This window comes from Ctenopharyngodon idella, chromosome 3 (genome assembly GCF_019924925.1).
Source record: "Ctenopharyngodon idella isolate HZGC_01 chromosome 3, HZGC01, whole genome shotgun sequence".
NCBI classification, from domain to species: domain Eukaryota; kingdom Metazoa; phylum Chordata; class Actinopteri; order Cypriniformes; family Xenocyprididae; genus Ctenopharyngodon; species Ctenopharyngodon idella.
This window is the reverse complement of record NC_067222.1, coordinates 14401478-14422775: the sequence shown is the minus strand read 5'-3', so window position 1 is coordinate 14422775 and position 21298 is coordinate 14401478. Positions and strand designations below refer to the sequence as shown.

The 21298-nt window shown below is 37.5% G+C and overlaps 1 long non-coding RNA gene across 1 annotated transcript; it reads right to left on the bottom strand.

Moving 5' to 3' along the window:
• Window positions 1-4145: 4145 nt before the first annotated feature.
• On the bottom strand, window positions 4146-17314 carry LOC127509520 (uncharacterized). Its single transcript, XR_007929266.1, has 6 exons — window positions 17135-17314; window positions 16848-17007; window positions 12741-12811; window positions 12475-12566; window positions 4318-4400; window positions 4146-4235 (listed from the first exon to the last, which is right to left on the bottom strand). It is a non-coding gene; the product is annotated as an uncharacterized LOC127509520 (long non-coding RNA).
• Window positions 17315-21298: the final 3984 nt, after the last annotated feature.

Sequence of the window (21298 nt, the reverse complement as noted above, 5' to 3'; positions counted from 1 at the left end):
TACTCAAGTGAACAAATATATAACACTGGCCTAGTGTTTTTTGGATATTTTACTGCAAAAATATTACATATTGCACCTTTAAATACACATAATGTTTACAGTTGTGTCTGTCTCTGTAAAAAAAAAAAAAAAAAAAAAAAAAAAAAAAAAAATCTATATTTCTGATAGTTTGATGTTATTGAACTTTGAAACCAGAAAGAATAACTTATTTGCTTTGAAAGCGTTCCGGGCTGCGTCAAACCTTGAGAGGCTTGACTGCATGTTCAAGGCACTTAAGACTGTTGCAATAAGCAAAGACAGAATATTTCACTGTTCCAGTCTTTTTATGGACCATAAAAAAAATTTCCATAAAGGATAAATTAACTGCTCTGTGTCCAAACCTGCACTTCATCAAATAAACGCAGTAAAGTCCTGTCAGACGAGCTGCTCCACTTTACCGCCGCCTTCTTATATTTCCTATTAAAGCTGAAGTCCGGCATTTTTCCTCTTTGTCGCCATCTCTGTTTGAAACCTGCGATTGTAGTCATATGCGGAATTGATATTGTTACTCCTCAGCGGATGAATCTAATGTTTGCTGTCAATCACTACACTGATGTGGATACTGTACTTCAGAATCACAGATTCTACGTCTTGAAAGTATGACCAATATAAGAATTTTCACCAGAAAATGTCATCTGAAACAGCAAGTAACATTTCTGCTACTTTTGTTCTGACCAACTGAGGAAAAAAGCATTAGGCCTACAATAAAACGTGCCGCCAATGGTGATTAAATCTAATGATCGCTTAGCTCGGATCACGCCAAACTGTGCAAATTATTATTACTGTTATACTTTGTTCTCAAATTACATCAGCATTGCGTGACTGTGTATTTAGTGTGTATTAGTGTTACCTGTAGATTTCAATTTCTGTAGCCACTCTGCAGTCCGAAGCCTTTTGCTTTTGACTACAGGTGAATCTCCAGTTGTCACTGATGATTGTCATTTGGATCTTTCTGGATTACAATCCGCCATCAAAATTATAAGTTTTATTATTTCAGCTGCTGTAAGAAAAGGCTATAAATGATCCGCTACAAGCAGCATCCTCACATGATAAAACCGACTAGCCTGGACTCCATCTTTCTGTTTACAGACGTGACGTAATGACACAAAGACATACTGCTGCATGCTTGAATTTCCCACGGAAATCCACCAGGTCGCTCTTATTATAAAACATTATTACAAGCTTACCGTTGTGAATCGAGCTAAGATAAGGAGATAGTTTTGAACACTGGCTGGATATGTACTTGTTCAAAAATTGATTTTGGATCATTTTTAACCAAAAAAAGTTACGGACTGCAGCTTCAAGTATATATGTGAAAATAAGCAGTACTGGCGAATTCCAATTGTCTCATTACTCTGTACATTTTACAAATATTTGGGATGCAAAAGATTTTGCAATATATGCAAAATTCCGTATGGAAACGGCTCAAGGGCAGATTTTTATCGATATAGCAAAACTTATGCGACAATGCATTTTTTGTTTAGGAATGACGTCATCACGCACACCATTTTATTGGTAAAAGGCTAACTGGATGGGAACAGCCTCGAGACAGACCATTGCACAGATATTTGCGCATATTTGCTTTGTCAATAACAAAATATCGCAAAAACTGGATGGAAACTTGGTTTATTACTCCTTCTTTAGCAGAGTACAAATCCTTCGGAGATGGGAATAAAAATTAGGACACAGCTCTCGTTAAGGTTTTTTTTTTTTTTTAAAGAGGCCAAAGGGAAGCCACAAATATCCATTTCAGTAGCACTTGCATACACTAAACCTTCCAGTTTTATTCCTGTTCTGAAGGTTTTTACAGAATGGTTTGTTCATATATCATTTGCCTGATTTTACTCAACATGTTATTCCTAGAATATTGTGAAAATGTTTTTTATTCTGGCTGTGCTTGACTTTATTTAATGTCCAGGTTTTGGTTCTTGAAATGATATAAATTAGTACATATTTAATTAGATACCTTTGCCTTGTTTGCATATTTGAACGTAACATTTCAGAATTACAGAATTACATTTATTGTGATACAAAAATGTTTGTAATTCTTATTGTATGGTGATATTCATTAAACTCCTTATTCAATTTAATTACATTTAAACAATGATATGAAATTTTAAATAATTTAATTCAGTATTTCCAGAGATTTACAACATTCAGAAGACTCATGAATGTAAACTTGGTAAACAGTTACACTGTATATGAACATTATTTACTTTCAATAATTACATTTATATAAGATATTTCTCCAAAAGGCTGGTGCCACAGGTCTACAGTATGAAGTTCATTTATAGTGGGTATTTATGTAACTGCGTAGTTTGGCCAGAGCCCCTCTCCGAGAAGCTTCCCATAAACAAATATTTTTCTGGAACATTCCAATAATATTTTAGCCAGGGCCAAAGAGCCTGCTTTGCCTACATGTCAAACAGAAGGTTAATTGTGAGAGGGCTGCATCTGGCAGTTTACTGGTGGCACGGCAGTTTTATAAAAACTGTGCTGTTTCACTTCAAAAAGTAGCTTATCAAGGTAAAGGCCCAATAATTACATTTAGAGCTGATGTCACATCCATTTTAGGGGTGCTCCGATTGATCGGTTACTGATCGCTATTGGCTGATAATCGCTTTGGGAAGTTTGATCGGAAGTCTCCATAAAGGCCGATCTCATAAACCGATCTCATGCTGAAAAAGGATGCGCGTCTACCATGAGAGGAATGGCATGACATGCAGCGCACTATCTCGATCTCTGTCAAGCGCGGGTAAAATAATTATAATGCTGAAGGTGAGGCACAATTCATATTTCTTACAAAGTAATTGAAAACTTTCTGTGAGATTTAATTTCACAAACAGCGTGAGTGAATCACAGCGTGCTCTCCTCTTTCCCTCTCAAGATGTGCAAATGGCTTCACATCACAACATCGCGTCTGCACGCTGCACAGTTGACAGGAATTGTCACTCGTACAATCGAGGCAGTGTTGCATCACTAAAGTTTATAAAATTGGATTTGATTTTGATTCAGAAGCTTGAGATTTGATTTCAGTTTGATTACCTTCGATTCAAGAATGATTAATTTAGGGCCTATAAAGGTATACAGTACATGGCAAATTTCCTCAAAGAAAAAAAATCTCTCTCAACTAATGCTGTAACTATACAGGGAACCACGCTGGTACATCATTATAATATTAAAGGTTAAAATTAATTGATTTGTAAGCTACTTACAAAGTTTTTATAATAACTTTATAATACATTTTAATGACATAATTATTTTTTACTCGTTTTTTTACTCTGCCTAAACATTTAAATGGTGGCCGTCATAAACGGTTTTATACATTCAGTATTGAAGCACATGTTAATTACAATGAATATGCAATGGCCTATAATCATAGTGGATATATCAAAATGCTCCTCTATGTTCGTTTTTGTAGCTGACTAATGAGTTTTGACATTGAACGGCTTTTCTGAGGTAAATGTGACATTTTAAAAGCTATTTTATTGGCGCTTTTCCACAGTTGAAACAATGTTTGATCGATTAACGTTACATATGACATGATACGGATTTCGGAAAGTTGTACTGGATCTTTCAACTTTCCCTTCGGTATTCATTCATCTACATCCATTCATGATTATTTTGGTTGTAAAGGCAGAAGAGATGATCGGTTCACGTGCGCTCTGCGTGTTTGAACTGAAGCACTACAGCGATGTGTCAGTCACACCACAGAGCGTCAAAAAAGATCAACCACAGGACAGCTCGAGAGACATTAATGGTCTCACTCCAGTCTATGGGAAAGTAGCCATTTTGTGAGGTTTATTGTGCCTGCAAACTCACCCTGACACCCCCCACCCCCGAAAAAAAAACCTCTTCGGATCTACAATCGATTCACATAAATGACATATTTTGATCAAAACAGGCAAATTTCGCCGAAAAGCGACTAGTTTGCAGGTATGTCTACATGATAAAAAGAAGGACTTCAAAAAAGATTGGTATCGGTGATCGTATCGGCAGGTGTTTGGCTCCAAAAATCCTGATCGGAGCACCCTTAAACCATTTTAATATGTTTGTCATTTCAGTGAGTGGTTGAGTAACAGTAAAAGCGGTTGTAATTGACACGCACCTGGCTCTGACTTCTACTTCCAACTTTTTCTCAAGTAGGCTGAAGTAGGGTTTCTTTGGCGTTAAAGTGACGTTGAATGCCGGGAGAACTTGGGGACAAGGAGAAATAGGGTTATTCTAAGCATGCATGGCAGCAGGAAAATGTCACCATGAAGAATGTAAAGAACTTACCATATTTCTTTACATGAAACTCCGCACTGAATGTGTTTTCTTCAACATCATCAAACTTCGCAACAACTTTCCATTTTCCCTGTCTAGGAATTAAAAACAAAATATTAATACCATAATTGGTGTAGAGTAGCTAAATTGCCAAACGAGAATTTTTAGTACTGCCCTAAATTAGCTATTTCACACATAAAAAATTTACATATAGTCCACAAGACAAATATCTGAAATATGTATATAAATAACCTTGTTCATAGGTTTACATGTGCTCGATTCTTAATACTGTGTTGTTACTCAATTATTTATTATTGTGATAGCTGTGCATGAGTCGAATATAACTTCACAGCACTTGGGTAAATTTGGTTTTATATTCGCACATTCGGACTTCCGCATAGGCTACAATAACTTTGTACACTACATTGGACGTTCAGTGGACGTTTGCAAGTAAGTATGCCATTAAAATAATACTTGCCCATTTTGATCGATTGTGAAAAATGTTGTAGGTTACAATCGTTGGTTGTAAATATCATGTCGCTGTTTAGAATTTGCAAACATTAACTTTATGCACATTATTAGAACGTTCTTAAACGCGGAAGTCCGAATGTGCGAATATAAAACCAACTTTACCCAAGTATTCACAGCATCATAATAATAAAGAGAATTCAAAATTTTGAATTTGCAATGCAGCCAATTTCATGGATGGCAAAAACGTACTATAAAATTAAGTAACCCTTTATTTTGATGGTCCCGTTTAGAAATTCTGTTGAATATAAGTAACTTGTGTAACCGGCTTAGTTCTGGCTACTGTCCGATCTGCGTTGTGTAACAGAAGACATGAAACGACTGGAACTGCACCTGATGGAGTTTATATTCTGGGGCCTCTAGATGGCGCTGGATGGATTAAAGAGAATACAGCATAAGAAATCTACTGTCTGCGATTTTTCACCTGTCCTCAGTGCGCTCAACGCAATGATAACATATCAAAATGCATAAAACACATTACAAATGACATTAAGTGCAAAATTAATCATTACAAACATACAAAATAATCTCCTGCAGCTAGTTTTAAATCAACCATGAATTGGAAAACAAATTGATACAAAATGGATACATTGAAAAATAGAACAAATATAAAGCATACCTGGAGGGATTAAAGAGAGTACAGTATAAGAAAACGTTTCGTCTGTGATTTTATCACCTGCACAAAGTATTAATTCGTTAAAATCACCACGTTCTGTTGGCGCGCGCGCACACATACTCAAACCGCTGTACTCGGTAATAAAACTATTAAATCCAATCCATCCATTCATAAAACACTTTCTAATACATTTATAACACTGTGAACAATAATATTACTGCATATTATTGACTTAATCAAACTTTTAGAACTTTTACAAGCCTATTAGCGCCGCCAACTGCTTACCTCTCCTCAGCGCGCTCAACGCGGTCTGAGGACGCAACGCAATAGAAATATTAAAACTTTTTCCAAAAATATGATACTAAACAAAATAATAAGGTTTTCCCGTGGACAAATTAATACTAAGTAAATAAATAAAAATTGAAAGAAAGGATGATTAGTGAAATGCATTAATATTGCGATTATATACTCATTAAAGGGTTAGCTCACCCAAAAATTAAAATACTGTCATTTATTATTCACCCTCATGCCGTTCCACACTCGTAAGACCTTCATTAATCTTCGGAACGCAAATTGAGATATTTTTGTTGAAATCCCGATGGCTCAGTGAGGCCTCCATAGCCGCAATGACATTTCCTCTCTCAAGATCCATTAATGTACTAAAAACATATTTAAATCAGTTCATGTGAGTACAGTGGTTCAATATTAATATTATAAAGCGACGAGAATATTTTTGGTGCAACCCAAAAAAAACAAAATAACAACTCATATAGTGATGGCCGATTTCAAAACACTGCTTCAGGAAGCTTCGGAGCGTCTTTTGTGTCGAATCATGATTCGGACAAACCACCAAACTGCTGAAATCACGTGAATTTGGTGCTTCGAACCGCTGATTTGACACAAAAGATTCATAACACTCCGAAGCTTCCTGAAGCTGTGTTTTGAAATCGGCCATCACTATATGAGTTGTTATTTTGTTTTTTTGGTGCACCAAAAATATTCTCGTCGCTTTATAATATTAATATTGTAACCACTGTACTCACATGAACTGATTTAAATATGTTTTTAGTACCTTTATGGATCTTGAGAGAGGAAATGTCATTGCTCCCTAGGCAGGCCTCACGGAGCCATCGGATTTCAACAAAAATATCTTAATTTATGTTCTGAAGATTAACAAAGGTCTTAGGGGTGTGGAACGACATGAGGGTGAGTAATAATGAACATTATTTTTATTTTTGGGGTGAACTAACCCTTTAACATCCGTCACATTTTGCAATTGACCCTTCGCAGAGCCCCGCCCTCCTTAGTTACTGTTGCTACACCTGTCAAGCTTTTTGCGCCTGGCAAGTCTATTACATATATGTATGCACCAGTGTTAGACATTCCCAAGGAGATAATTAGTAATTTTTGGCGAATAGGTGAAATATCTGTAAGAGCAAGACAAAAGGGACTGCAGTATGCATTCGAGGGATATATCCACGACATAATATGCAACCGATTAGAAAATAATTTAATCCAAAATTGAAGCTAAAGCCTATAGGTCCCAGCGCAAGCAGCAGCTGGGAGAGCCGCGATCGGATTGGGGTACTCAGGGGTAGGTCGTCCATTAACAAAATGCTAAAATATTTTTTAAAGTATGTCAGTCAGCCTCCATCTTGCCTTTAAATCATCTTATTTTACATTCAAATATATGCATTAGGAACAAAGAACCGTAATTATTTTTCAAATAGATTAATTAATTAATTTCAATTAAATATGCTGATAACGGTATATTACTGTCTTAATTTTTTCCCTTATTTCTCTTGTGGCCGTACATATAGGCTAGTGCAGTGGTTCCCTACCTTATTCCTGGAGGCCCACCAACACTGCACATTTTGCATGTCTCCTCAATCAAACACACCTGATCAGCTCATTAGTAGTTACTCAAAAATCTAAAAATGGGTGTGTCAGACAAAGGAGACATGCAAATGTATAGTGTTGGTGGGCCTCCAGGAATATGGTTGGGAACCACTGGGCTAGTGAAACAAATTAGCATTTCGTGTTAAACAGGTTGTTTTTTTTAAAGTCGTTCTTGAAGTAGCTGCTCTTAATTTTCATTAATAACTGCAGTGTTAGGAAATATTATAGCCTACACTCTTAATAATTTTAATTATAGGCCTATAATTCATTGTATAATAGACCTAAAAAATGTTTTAAAACATTTTCAAAGATAGCTAATAGCCTAACCTAATTGTAATAATAATAGACTAGAAGAATGTAAAAGGCCTACATTAATTGGAAATACCAAATCCGCTTAATATTGCCAAGATTTGATGCTTTTGACAATATCTCTGGCTATCGTCGATACATGATCATCCGTCTGTTGACGCAACCCGGATTACCGCAAGTGTGATTGATATGACGTCACACACGCAGAGACTGTGCGCAAAAGTTTTAATCGGAATGTATATAAAACACATATAAACGGATATTTGAATCAGATTACAATGTTTAGAGTACATGTAAACAGATCTGCAATCGGATTCAATTCATTCAGATTGACGAAAATTGTGGTGCATGTAAACATAGCCACTGACTGTTTACAGTTTAACGGAAGTTACACCCATAATTCGCGCAAAGCGTCATGGGGTGCAGGAATAAGGTGGATAGAGTACCTTAGGGATGACGTGTTTTTGTAGGCAAAACCCGGAAGCAAGTTAGCATTTTAGGACTTCCGGTTCCATTGCCCCAAAGTCAATGGGTTTTTTTAATGGGTTTTTGCTAAATCGCCTGAAATAAGGTCTGTGGTTAACAATACCTCTAAATATTTTCACGTTTTGATCTATGACATAAAACACACCAGTTATAACCTGATTGTGATTTTTTTTAAACCTTTATTGTGTTTTAAAAACGGCGGTTGCTAACAAAATTGCTAAAAGGGACTACTTCATTTGGCGGGGACTTTAGACGTCATCATGACAAACAGGACATGAAAAAGTGGATAAGTATTCATACACAGCGCAGATCATAATCAGTGAGCATGTTTTTAAACAAAGTTGTTTTCTAAATAAAGTTTGAGGAAGCTTGGTGGAGGTGGCGTTGATCCGCGACCATGGTGTGCTGTAGTCCGTTTATAGCCTACTGTTAGCTTTTTATATCTGACCACTTTATTCAGGCTTCAAAATGTATAAATGTTGTGTTAACTTGTAAAGATTATCTTGATAGACAAAACGTGTAAGTGTCATAACCCTTTGTTAAACACAGAGCTTATTTTTAGCGATTTTCCGAAAGTCTATGGGAAAAATGCATAGGCTTTCGATCGAGGGAACCCGTGCGCCGCTAACTTCCGGTGTTGGCCTACAAAAAACACGTCATCCCTGAGGTACTCTATTAAAAGTATTCAAATGGTTCAACGCGCCAATTGTGAGTAGAATCAGCGCTGAAACGTGTTACTCGCCCGTAAATGTTTTATGAATGGTGGTGAGAATTTAATATCATAAAATTTCGCAACAGCTGTGATGTAATTGCATGTTTGCTGTAACAGTACTGTGCTTTCATTTTCGATTCACTGTAAATGCTACTGCGTTTGTGACGCTTTAATTTGCATTTGGGAACGCAACTTCATCATTAGAATTGTTTTATAATTCTGTTGTTGTTTACAAAGAGAGGTTTCAGTGTCACATGATTCTTCAGAAATGCTCATTTGCTGCTCTAGAAACATTCACTATTTATTATTATCAAAGTTAAAAAGCAGTTTTTGCTGCTTAACATTTTTGTAGAAATTATACCATTCAAACAATTATGGTAAGATTTAAAAAAAGGAGAAAAATTAATACTTTAATTCATAAAGTGATGAAAGTGAATAAAGACATTTAAAATGTTTTTATTTAATTATTTAATTACAAAATATTTCTATTTAATAAATGCTTGAAATAAATTTCTATTTGATAAATGCAAATAAATGCCGTTCATTGAAACTTTCTATTTTTCAAAGAATCCAGAAAAATAAAATGTATTACCATTTCCACAAAAGATACGAAGCAGCAACAAATGTTTTTAACAATGATAATAGTCAGAAATGTTTCTTAAACATCAAATCATATGGGCTATATATGCACGGTTACTTCTGGTTGTCGTTAAGCCAGCTCGGGCATTTCCGGTGAACTGCTAGCTGTTTATTCTGTAGCCTACTCGCTGTACATCGACACAAAACCATCAATGGTTGACTTTTTAATGTTCTATTCATATTTTTAAGCAGTTATCACTTTACCTAATTTGCCAATAAACCAGTTTTATGATTTGTAATAAAGACGAAGCTATTGGGACCGGATTAAAAGTGGTCCTGTTTGTAATATAGACACACATTATTTTTTCCAGCACTTCAAATGTTGATGACCACAACCAATTTAATGTGATGACCACTAACATTAGGCTACTTGTTTCATCCTTCTGAAATGGTCCCCATTTGTAAAACCGAACTTTTCAAATGTAGTAAACGCTTATTTAAAAATAAAAAAGACAATAATTACCACTATAACCAGTAGGTGGTGACAGAGTAGCATTTGCCGCATGGTGCGTTCACACCAGACGCGAATGAAAGCGCGAGTGATTTACATGTTAAGTCAATGCAAAGACGCGATAGACATCCTGCAGCGCGAATTGAGGCGTTTCGGGCGTTTGACGTGCGTAACGGGGCGAATCACGCGAGTTGAAAAATCCGAACTTTGGCGAATATTCGCGCCGCGTTAACCAATCAGGAGCTTGCCTCTAGTAGTGACGTGATTTACGACGTAGCGAGTGGAGGCAGAAAATCATCGTCGCTGTACGATACATCTTCGTAGTTTTATAGAGAACAGGAATAAAAAGGATCTTGCTTGGAAGAAAGTGAGTGAGGAGGTCGGACAATCTAAGTTGTAAAAAACGCTCTTTACTCAATTTTAGCTATAGGCTATAGGAATTGATAGCCGAGGAGGAAAACTGAGGTACGTCTTATTTATTTTTTATGCCGTCTTACGTTTGAATAACTAAATTTGCTATGCCTGACTATTTATATTCTGATTATAAACTAAGTATTATACTATTGATTGCTGTTCAAAGCTACCTCTGGACATTAAATATACCGACACACCAACAAGAGACATGTTCACTGGAACTTTTCAGCTGGTTTATATTATTGCGGAAGTTCTAAAGAACGCTCCGTGCATACCCCATTGTAATGATGTCTGAAGGATCATGTACGCTGAAAACTGGGAGTAATGATGCTGAAGAAATTCTGAATTGGATCACAGGAATAAAAGTACATTTATAATATATTAAGATAGAAAACTTTTTTTTTTTTTTATTTATAACAGTATTTTACAATATAGCTGTTTTTTGCTGTATTTTTGATCAAATAAGTGCTGCCCTTGTGAGCAGAAGAGATTTATTTTAAAAAGTTCCAAACTTTTGCAGGTACTTTAATAATAACAAATCTATTAATACTTATATTATTATTATATTATATTATAAATCAGTTTATTATCATGATTATTAAATGCTGCATTTTATTTTTACAGAACAGTAGTATGAATTATTACAATATAAGATACAGTATATCTTTTTAATGTGAGATATATATATATTAAAATAAGAAGTGCCGGGGGCAAGACTTGGATGGGAGAGGCTCGATTTTCCTACGGTATTTTACTCTCTAGCTGATCACAATAATAAGCTCCTTATACATCCAGGGAATCAAGAATAAAGCATATCCACGGTCCTAAGGACACTGTTTTATGTAACTGTGTATTTTGGGACAATGCAACAAGCACCACCGGATAGGAAAAAGGTTGACCGTGCTGGCGGATACTTGGACTGCTACAACCGTAATACATATCAACTCAGTAAGAAAGTGGAATTAGTCAATCTCCTCCCTGACAGGAAGGAATATAAAATATCCTTGTTCTGAGTTTCTGACCTGACGAGGGAAGAACAACAGCACTCTCCGAGTACCCCTTCCCCCGCCATGACCCTTCCATCAGCCCCAACCACTCTTCAGAGGACTTTGTCTCCAGCAAACAAGGCTGACCTGCACGACTCTTGCCGTTGCAACCTCCAGCCTGGAAAGGATCCTGCAGATCGACCACCACCTGACCTACAGTTCTCCGGATTACACAAGGACTGGCAGCGAACCCCCCAGAACTCTGGTTCTGCAACTGTTGTAAAGCGATTCAGTCTACTCCCATGGCAAGTGGAAAGATACCAGTGGAAGACGCCGCAGGACTGATCACCCGACCACGTGGAAAGCTAACCAAACCTCGTCCCAAAAGCCTGGCATTAGGTTGTTGCTAAATGAGACTGCTATGTAGAGACTGTTTATCTAGGGTCAGCGTACAGAGATACATACATTAGACATACGTTGTTCCTTCCCTCCTTCCTTTCTGCTTCAAGTCGAACAAGCCTTGCTTCATCCAATTCTTTCAAAACGTGAATTCATTCAGAAAACCGCTGTGTTGCTCAGAGACACACAATCGTTCTGCTATGGCTTTGTTGGTAACAAAAACAGATAATATTGTGTCTAAAATATAACACAATATTACTTTGTATAAAATCAGTATCGCATTTGCATTTGTGCTATTCGGGACAAAAACAGCACTTGTTTGGTTAGATTGGTCAGATGATGGAACTTCCTTCAATTTATAAAATTTCTAATTCAGTCAACAATTGTCCATTGATTGTTCTTTATTGTCAAGGTGAAAATTCCTTGGCTTGTGGCCCCATAATATAAGAAGGAATCATCTGACACTCTCACACTCCCCTTAGGTGACATGACCAAAAAAACTAAATATTAATATTTAAGACCACAAATTACTAAACATGTCTATTGGGGAGCATAAAATAAGGTGTTGGCAGATATTAAGCAGACAAGCTTAATACTCTACTCATATAATGAGAGTTATTTGGCATGTAATTTCAAAGTTAATTACAGTCAACATAATTTCTAAAGTGGACCATCAAAATAAAGTGTTACATGAAAATTAAAACACAAATCTAACAGTTTCTTTGCATACTTGTCCAAAGTGTGGAGGGGGTAGCTTTCAGAGAGAATCCCGTCGCTTGCACTGGAGTTGGAGCTGATGTGCACCACAACACCATCTGGGTTCTGATTTTTCAATGGAGGTATATTTAAAAAAAAAAAAAAAAAAAAAAAAAAAAAAAAAAATGTATATATATATATATATATATATATATATATATATATATTATCAATATTAAAATAAATTCATGCAATGAAATGATATTAAATTAAGCTCATTTTAATCATAATGACAGTTACCTGAATCTCAAGAGATATGTTTCTGTTGAAAGCTTGGAATTCATGACTGGATACAAAAGCCCTGTAATGAACTGAGAAATTCAGAGATAGAAAGTGAGAAGTGATAGTGATACAGACTTGTAATTTAACAAACTTTGTTCTCAATAGGGCTGGTTACTGACACAAATTTCACAATTCAATTAGATTTTGATTCAGGAGCTTTCGATTCGATTCGATTTGATATTGATTAACTGGGGCCTTGTCACATTGGTTTGGGTTTTGTTTGTTTCCATTCTTTTTATTTTTTAATATGCCTTAGCCCATGTGCTCCCTTGCCCTCATGTTATCCTGCCATGTGCTCCCCTTGTGAATGTGTCATGTTCTGATTGGTTGTTTGATCATGTGTCACACGTTTTCATCTGGTTCATTGCTTTACAGGTGTTTCTTATTAAGTCTGTGTTTATTAGTAGCAAATTATCTTCTGCTACAGTAGTGTACAGTTTGTGTCAACGCATGTTGAAACATGTAGAAAGTTATTTGTGTGTATTGCTGACTATTGCCTTTCATTCACTTTCATTCACATTCACCCAAGTTCTGTGGTCACAGTTTCATTGGATCGCAGATCCTTTAGTCGGACACGACTGACCAATATTGATTAGCCCATATCTTGGATAAGATTCGCAACAACACCACACATACTTATGCACAAACGCAGATTTGTTCTACATGTCCAATGTATAGAAACAATAAACTCATTGATTTCACTTAACTTAAAAATATAACCTGCGTGTATAAAACTGCTATTTTGAGACACCATGAAATATGAACTAAAATGTGCTTTTGATATACTATCTCTATATTTAAAAAATGTATTTAGTTACCACTTATAGTTCACTTGATGTGGTAACTAAATATTTTTTTAAATACAGAAATAGTATATTAAAAGCACATTTTAGTCCATATGTCTCAAAATAGCACAGTTGAGTACACTTAGAAGTTCTTAAGATTATCTTAAGAAGTACTAAAGAAGAATTTTTAGTATATTAAGCACAAAATTAGTGCGCAAAAATAAAGCACTTTAAGTACATTATTGAAATGTACTCCTTTTTCACCTGGGGTACTTGTCTTGGTGTCGAATGTCACATCACTGCCAGTAACTGCTGTTTTTTATATATAATACAATTATGTTTCTACTCATTTTATTCATTAATTTATTTTAAATATAAGTATTTAAATGGTGGCTGTCAAAAAAAAAGTGACATTTATTCAAAACCCTTACATATTAAAGAACAGGTTAAGTAAAAACACAATGAATATTCAATATTGCAAACATTCAGCAAAATGCTCCTCTCTTGAGTTATTGAGTTTATGCATGGCGTTTCTGAGGTAAATCTAACATCACGTGACATATTGTTTTACAAGCTGTTTTACTGATGTCTTTCCGTGGTTGAAATACTGATTGAGAAATTACATGAGACAAGATACAGATTTCAGGTAAGTTTTACTGTGTCTTTCAAAATACCTTTTAATGTTCATTCATGTTTATTTCTGTTACATGTGCACTCTGTTTTGGACTTGTGTTGTGCCATTTCCCGCCACTAGTTTGTTCCCTGAGTTACTGATCACCTCATTATCACCACCAGCTGTGTTCCATCACCCACCTTGTTATCCTGTGTATATTAGCCCTGTGTGTTCAGTCCAGTGTGGTCCGGTATTGTTTGTGTCTAGTGTGGTTTTCTCTCCTGTGAACCTGCCTGTGGATTTATTAAAAGACTGTTTTCCTTGATCTCCTTCGCTGAGCGCATACTTACAACCAGCTAATGTAACAGAATACCGGACCCAAAACAGTTTATACATATTGCGGTTGTGTTTTGTTGTTTTCTGCGTTGTGTCAGTCGTTTTTCGTGTTTCACTGTTCGTTTTCGTCACCTGTTACACACCCGCTTTCTTGTTATCTGCCTTGAGCAGAAGGACCCGCTCCCTCGAGTCTATTTTGCACGATTTTGTGTTTTTAGTACCAGCTACACATTTCGCACGACAGCAGCCTTTGCAACTTCCTGTATGCCGGCCTTAACACCGCCACCAACGTTGCAGCTGTTCAGGGGAAGGGCCATCGAGGGAGTTTCCCGGATTACGTGAGTGGGTGCTTTGCGTCATGTGGATCTTCGATGACCGTGGATTTCTGCGACAACGACGCCAGTCCCACTCCCCACTCCACTCCAGTGCCCAGCCATCAACACCCTGACTGCGAGGATCGGCAGCATGGAGCCCCACCGCCAGACTGTGAGAAGGACTTCGCCGCGATGTTCGAGCCAGCACCAACGGGAGCGACCGAGCAGAACATCACCCACGGAGCCTGAGCAACGCGGGACTGACCAGGTGTGCGAGCTGGCTGTACCATCCATCGCCGAGGGAATTCTAGTGGAATACGAGGGTAAGGAAGTGAGCCCCACCCAACCCCCTGCCACTGAGAGTGAGTTTTTGGCATGCACTGGTGACTATTTTTTGATTTAGGGAGAGGTTAACCTTCTACCTGTTTTACAACCATCCCAATCTACCTGGTATATGTCTAGTTCTCTGGCCCCTCCCAGCCTCCCTCTCCCACCAGCTCTCCAAAATCATGTTGAGACTCGCTCATTTTCTGAGGATTTTGTTGCACTCTCCAAACCCTCTCTTCTGTCCCAAGCCACGCCCTATCACCCAGTCATTGCTGTCTCCTATCAGCCCCTTCAGTTTCTCCATCTCCTCTCAGTGGTGGGATCCACCTCGAGACTGCTGGGAGCCACCTCCTCCTGGGCGTGAGGAGCCTGGGGTTCCGCCTCCAGCCTCAGAGCTCTCGCTGGGTTCCCTCGGCACGTCGGCTCCGCCTGTTCAGACATCGCCGCGCCTCTGCTGCGGACTTACGGGCCATTCGCTGCTCTCTGGCCCTCCACCCCTTCTGCTACGGCTAGCTCCGCCTCCCTCAGGCTCCACCTCCGCCCTCGGTCGCTCCAGCTCCACCTCTACCCTCTGGATCCTTGCTTCCACCTCGGGGGGTCGTCGCTACGGCTCAGTCGCGGTCGCCCAGGCCATCGGGGTCTTTGGCGCTCTGGCTGCTCGGTGGGCTCCAACTCTTATGTCATCGTCGCTTTCTGGTCGTCCCCATGGTGGCGTCTATTACTACATCACCATGAGCTCCTCCCGCCTGCGACGCCGCCATGGGGCGCAGTCTTGGCTGTGGCCTGGATGGGTATACTTCTTCCTCTGTTCAAGGCACCTCCCTGGTCTTTACCACCATCTGCACCTCCCTGGACTTCTCCATCACCTGCACCACCCTGGAATCTTGCTCTTCGCCTCCTCCGGTTAGCCGTCCGCCCCTCCTGAGCCGCCTCCTACACCATCTTCAGCATCCCATCTTCATCTTCCCCTCTCCACGGCGCGAGGACGCACCTTTCCGGGAGGGGGCGATATGTTACATGTGCACTCTGTTTTGGACTTGTGTTGTGCCATTTCCCGCCACTAGTTTGTTCCCTGAGTTACTGATCACCTCATTATCACCACCAGCTGTGTTCCATCACCCACCTTGTTATCCTGTGTATATTAGCCCTGTGTTTTCAGTCCAGTGTGGTCCGGTATTGTTTGTGTCTAGTGTGGTTGTCTCTCCTGTGAACCTGCCTGTGGATTTATTAAAAGACGTTTTCCTTGATCTCCTTCGCTGTGCGCATACTTAGAACCAGCTAATGTAACAATTTCATGCTGTAACTAGTAGTAAAGCGGAAGATGATCAATTCACATGTGCTCTGTGCTGCCACTTCGCTTGATCTGTGGTGATAAAGGTATCTGTCGTGCCACATTAAAGAGCGCCAAAATAGTATTTGTTTGAATTTTGTAATAAAATGACTGATCTTTAAAGCTGAGACTTGGTTTCATATCAAAAGTAACAAAGCACAAAGCTTACTGTGATTTATTGGATGGCAGGCACAATACAATGCTTTGTTCATTCATCAGCTGAAAACAGCATAGGCTGAAATGATCTATTCTTGGGATTTAAGAATTGATATCAGATCTTTAAAATGGTAATTGATTAAATCGAGAAATCTATATTTTTAACCCAGCCCTAGTGCTTAGTCATGCAGTGTGAGTTCTGACCTGTGTCTCCAGGGTTGTAAACCGGTTTATCAGTTTGAATGAAGATGTATCCAGACCGGAACGACACCATGATAATTTTCTCAGCTTTGTGGAAACTCCCAAATTCCACAACCAATCTCAAAAATGTTTTCAATTTTTTTTTTAACAGGTTTGGTTTGATCTATTTAAAAAAAAAAAAAACATTTACTACTGATTAGTTAACATTTACATTTTGCTTAATTACAAAATGGCAGATTTATAGTTTCTATAAACACAGACAATAAATACACTTCATCTTCTGAGCAAACCTCAATGGTTTTGAGATCACTATAGCGGTTGTCTGAATTGAGGATGGCAGAGTCCCGCATCAGGACGGATTCCTTATCGAATGCATAGACAATGACTTTGACTGTGATTGGCTGGGACAGGCTGTGTGCCTCTAGTAAGATATTCAGTTTGGTTCCAAGCCTCAGCCTTGCTGGAGCTACCATGATAAACCTGACAGAGAATACATGCTGTCTCATTACAAAGTCCTTATCAGCTTTGCATAAAATAAAAAATATATGCATACTGGATCACCTTCTGTCTGCTTTATGTTTGTGAATGTTTACACTGATGAGATTGGAAAGTTGTGTACTTACTTTGGTGCCGAGTCAAGAGCATGATTGCCCACTATAACACAAACAAACTACTTTACATTGATTTACAAAAATAAAAATTGTCATTTATTTACCTTTTTTTTTTGTATCATTAATCATGTCGTTCCAAAACCCAAAGACTCTCATTCAATGCCAAAAATACATTTTTAATGACACATCACAGGTTATGCCCCTCATTGAGTCTGTTCACCCAAAACTTTGACGTTCATAAAAAATTGTAAAAGTAATACATATTATTTGAGCAGTTTAATCCAAGTCTTCTGAAGAGCAATGATAATTTCATATGATGAACAGATTTGATTTACACTGTAAAAGTAGATTTGGTTTACAAATAAAACACAGATTATTGAAGTATGTTTTACAAAAAAAAAAAATAAAAAAAAAATAATATATATATATATATATATATATATATATTATTTTAGCCTTTCCAATTAAATGTTTCATGATTAATTTAATGTGTTACATGCTTATTTGTAAACAAGTTTTTACCTTTTAATTTTTATGTATTTTTTAATTTAATCATGGGCTTGGGTAACTACCCAAGATTGTCCTCATCTGCCTAGCTGCTATGATTCATAAGTGAAAAAAAAAAAAAAAAAAAATCACACATGAACCTACATGTTAAACAGTATATTTAAAATTCAACTTACCGGCTTTGGGAAAAAACCTCATAATTGAATACCAAAGGTATCCATAAAAGCAGTGGAATAAGGAGCTTCATCCTGCTGGATTGGCTACTCACAAAATGAGAACATGGCAACAGTGGGAAAGCTGAAATAAAAAACATCACTCCTCCCACTAAAGCAAAAATACCCTTTGGAAAAAAGCTCAAAACACTCTTGGCCTCTGATTGGTGAGGAGGAGACCACATAGAAAGCAGAAGTGCTGTCATGATTCGAGTAGTTGATTTGAAAAAAATCTTTGATTGCATCAGAAGGACTTTGTTTTCAGTTTGCTCCGTCTTACCTTGGTTAGTTTGTTGTCATGGATGTTAATTTGATTCGTAATTCTGTTCAGCTGTGTGTGATTAAATTACCTTGTTTGTTTCGTATTTAATTCTGCATGCCTTCACATGCTATTGGAAATTTGATAATTCCCACTTCTGAAGTCATGATTATGAGCTCATTGCATTCAAGTTTCGAAATAGGAGGGCATTCATGTGCAATTTTTACCTAGGAAACTCGTATTTACAATAATTCCAATAGCACGTGAAGGCAGCATGAGTTCCTGTGTTTCTGTTCTTAGTTTTCCGGTCTTGTGTGAATATGATGTTTATTTGACTATCATCCTGTGCTTATCTACAACCACCAGTTGTGACAATGACATATTAAAACCATTTGAAATCATAATATGTATTAGTACTGTTGTGAGGGCAATCCAACCAATTATAACACTGCATTTTGTCCGACAAAAACACAGGAGAGTTAATAGATGTCTGTGTAATGTCGGTGTATTCAAACTTAAAATACGGTATGTATTGATGGCTTTCTGCAGTTGAAACAACATACCTTCTGATGTTCATTCATGCTTTTTTCGTGCTATAACTAGAAGAGACGGTCAGTTCACATGCTGCTTAAAATGAGGTGCTACATACTATATTGTTTCATATCCAAAGTAACTGCTCTGTCTTATCTGTTGTCGTCTTGTCAGTGTCCTCTTTGATCTACGATGGATTTTTCACTGTTGATGTGAGATCCCCATGGCTTGTCAGACATAGCAACAGTAACCACGTGTTTTCTCAGAGCTGCTCCATTAACAGTAAATGCTGCTCCACACAAACTCAGACTCTGCATGACATATAAAGCACACATGTAAGCGATAAGATATTAGAGGCTTTGCTGTATTGTGAATAAGTCAAGGCTGAAGGGCATTGTTAGGCAAATTGCAAAGCCAAGCATCCCCTTCAGCCATGACTTATTCACAATGCAGCACTACCCTCAAGTACCTTATTGCTTCTATAAAATGGTTACCACACAATACAAATGAAGAGTTCATTTGCAAAAACAGATAACTCTGTTTTTTATCAATTCTCACAAATCATGTTTTTTTTTACTGTGCATTCCAATTAATATCAATCAAACTGCATTTGGGTTGTTTTGATTAAGTAATAATAACTCCAAAAAATACAGGTAACTTACAAAATTAAAGTTCATTGAAAGTATTTTTATTTTTTTTAATTTTTTTTAGCAAAAGCAGATAACTCCACATTTCATGTTTCAAAGTTAAACAAAACCAAGTAATTGCTTTGTAATTGCATTTAAAACACACTCAAACACACGTGTGCACACAAACATACACTGACGCGTGGTCACAGACACAGACTAAAACGCAAAAGGACTAACAAAGTTTCAGCATGTAAGATGTATATGGTGTACAAGGACTTGCAGGAGTCGAAATTAGAAATCCTCGAACACTTGTAGTCAGCTTTGACGAAACTCTCCTTAGCTAGCGCTTCTTTTGAAGTGACTAGCAGCCTTGTCACCTGACCTGAATACTGCGCTCTTATTCGCTAAAACGGACTTGTCAGTTTCTGTACACAAACAACAAGGGCGCTTGTCGGCTTCTGCTGTTAAACATGAACCTGTGATGCCTTGACAGTGGACAATACTGGCTTTTTTGACAAAATGGATTTAGGGCTCAGAACGTGCTATATGTGGAGAACAATGCACAGCAGTCAGTTCATTTTTTGTTTAAGTGGCATTTATGGGTTTTTGCAAATGAACTCTTCAAACATTAAAGCAAAAATATGTATCAATGCAACTTTAATGAAGTAAAATCACTAAAAGCCTTCCTTCTGCTGGAATAGTCCCTGACCGTGAACAGTAACAGAATGTTTCTATGCGTCATCTCATAGAGCTCAAATAAAAACAGACTAGGAACTGTTCTTATACACTGTGTCAATATTTTTATGTAATAACATTTCCTGTACATCTACTGAGATGTAGCAGTGACTAACAGTGATTTTGCCAAGTTAGACATGTTCCTGGATCAACATATTTTGTAGATCCTGGAACATTTCTGTGTGAAAATATTCCTACCCCTAAACTTAACCCAACTCATAAATTATCCCTAAAATCAGAGGGAAATTATAAGTGAAAAATGATGTAGAAGCACCTAACCTTGTTTGTAAGCCTAAACTTGACATAAACTGTAAACATCCCTCAAATCTGATTGGTTGATTGGAATGTTGTTCCAGGGTCAACAAAGATGTTGATCCAGGAACATTCTGTTCTTGGTGAAATCACGTTCACTGTGACTAAACAACATATAATAACAGCATTCACTGGACGACAGACTTGCTCTCATTGGCTATAAAGTGTTAAAATACCCTTGCACCGCTAGGCTGTAATAACAGCAACATTCATCAACCCAGCTTGAAGATTTTAAAGCAACTTGAATTTTTAGCAGGTAGATGTGAGAACATTTGTATCAAAGTTTGATATAACAACCATCCCTGTTCTCCTCTGAAAGGTTATTGTGGTGCACTAAGAGTCTAGATAAATACCCATGATGCACTGATGTCTACTTTTACATGCTAGAGCATACAGTTTTCGGTAACACTTTAGACCATGCTTATAGTGAATTATAGCTCCACATTAATAAGTATTACTATTTTATAAACATATAAAGACTCATTAAGACATATACTGCATTAAAAGTTATAAATCCGTGTCGTACAGTATGATTTGTAATGATCTTATAGGATTGCCGAAATCGTACAGTCTGTAGCAGGCTGAAGGCTAGAAGTTATTTGTAGTTCTTGTGTTTCTATTTGTCTCTTCTCTTTTTTTCTGTTTTTGTTGTTTTCTC